Below are 1,908 nucleotides of genomic sequence, written 5' to 3'. Positions count from 1 at the left end.
CTCTAACAACTCGGTCAATCTATTGCGTTAGAAGGGTTGTATTTCGTTACTTCGGTTTCCGAGTTTATCACGCAATATATATGTGTATATATACAGGGTGCGATGGGTAAATTGTTGAAATTTTATATTTTTTTATTTCGCGCATGCACATGGCTTGGTTTTGATTTTGTCGACTACACCGAATAGTAGGGGCAGTTGGGCACCGTCCATGAGAAAAACAGTACCATGACGCAATTCACTCTGACAGAAATTTGGAACCGACATGCTGTACTGCTCATCATTCGCGCCAGAAGCTCCAATACGAACATTTCAGAATGGATGTAAATCTGGGGACAATGCAGAGGATTCGAAAAGGGTTGGATGAGTCTAATGGGGATTACGAATGTACTGCAGCTCGGAAAACTCACTCTGATCGTTCTGATAAGAAAAGAACTCCTGAATTTATCGGTAAGATCCAGACCATGATTGACAACGTTCCCTCCAAATCAGTCATGTTCATCACCAGGGACATGAGAGTGTCTGTGTGTGCGTGTGCGTGTGTGGGGGGTGGGTATACGTTTATAAATTTGTTTTGCAAGATTCCTGTGAAATCGTGTGTTGAAATAGATATTGTTATATTTTCGGATGGTCATTATAATTTTCTTGTCAAATAAACATACACTATATATTCGTTCTTCACTCGTTTATTCTTTTAAATTTATTCTATCCTATGTCCATTGCCTAAAAATTTTTCGTCACACATCTGTGACAGTTCAGAAACTCTTCCTTCCCACGTGTATCCTATTCTGCTTAATCTCTTAGAGAACAGTACCCACAGATTGGCAGCAGTGCGGTAATTAAAACAAGACAAAATGAAAAGATAAATTTACATGTGCACACACACGCGAGAGTTTTTGTAAGTATATGTTTGTATCTGTCTGTGTATACATAACGTTTGGGTGTGTGTTTGGGTGTGTGTGCGGGCGGGCGTGTACAAATTTATTTGCGGGGAGTGTGGCAATACTTTCTTTTAATAACATTTTGATTCAGTTCCATATGATTCAGTTCCATATGATTCAATGTTCCGTGGGTGTGTATGATGAAACCATCTCATCATACATCGGATGAAGGAACTCTCCTTCCAATATTTAATATCACGCTCCCGGAACTTCTAAGTCACATGGAATTGAGTCAAACTGCTATTTAAAAATATATGTAATCCGGGCCATATGCATTGAGTTACATTTTCTTTCCTTTACACGTCTATATATCATTCACACACGGCAATGTGTGAATAATATTCTTAAGGTCAACTTTTACTCATACATTATATATATATATATATATATATATATATATAAAAATATACACGTGTATATATATAAAATGTATGTATGTATGAAAGTATTAATAAAGAATTATCCTGCCACCATCTTATTAATACACGCGCGCGCGCGCGCATATATATATATATATATATATATATATAAACAAACATATATATATGTATACTTCTACTTTTATCATTTCGACTACGGCCATGCTGGAATAACGCCTTTAGTCGAACAAATCGAGCCCACGATATAGTCTTTGTAAGCCTAGTACGTATTCTATCTGGTGTCTTTGGCCGAACCGCTATGTTGCAGGGACGTAAAAACATCAGTGTCGGTTGCCAAGCGACTCTAGGCGTCAACACAGGCACACACGCACATACATATATAACTATACGACGGGCTTTTTTCAGTTTCTGTCTATCAAATCCACTCACGAGGCTTTGGTCGACCCCAGGCTACAGTAGAAGACATTTGCCCAAGGTGCCACGCACTGGGACTGAATCCGGAACGATGTGCTTGGGAAGCAAGTTTCGTACCACTCAGTCACTCCTGCGCCTAGAAGCAAGCTTCTCACGACACTATCACTCATGTGCAT

The sequence above is a fragment of the Octopus bimaculoides genome, chromosome 4, assembly GCF_001194135.2.
Source record: "Octopus bimaculoides isolate UCB-OBI-ISO-001 chromosome 4, ASM119413v2, whole genome shotgun sequence".
Lineage (NCBI taxonomy): Eukaryota > Metazoa > Mollusca > Cephalopoda > Octopoda > Octopodidae > Octopus > Octopus bimaculoides.
This window is presented reverse-complemented; position numbering follows the sequence as displayed.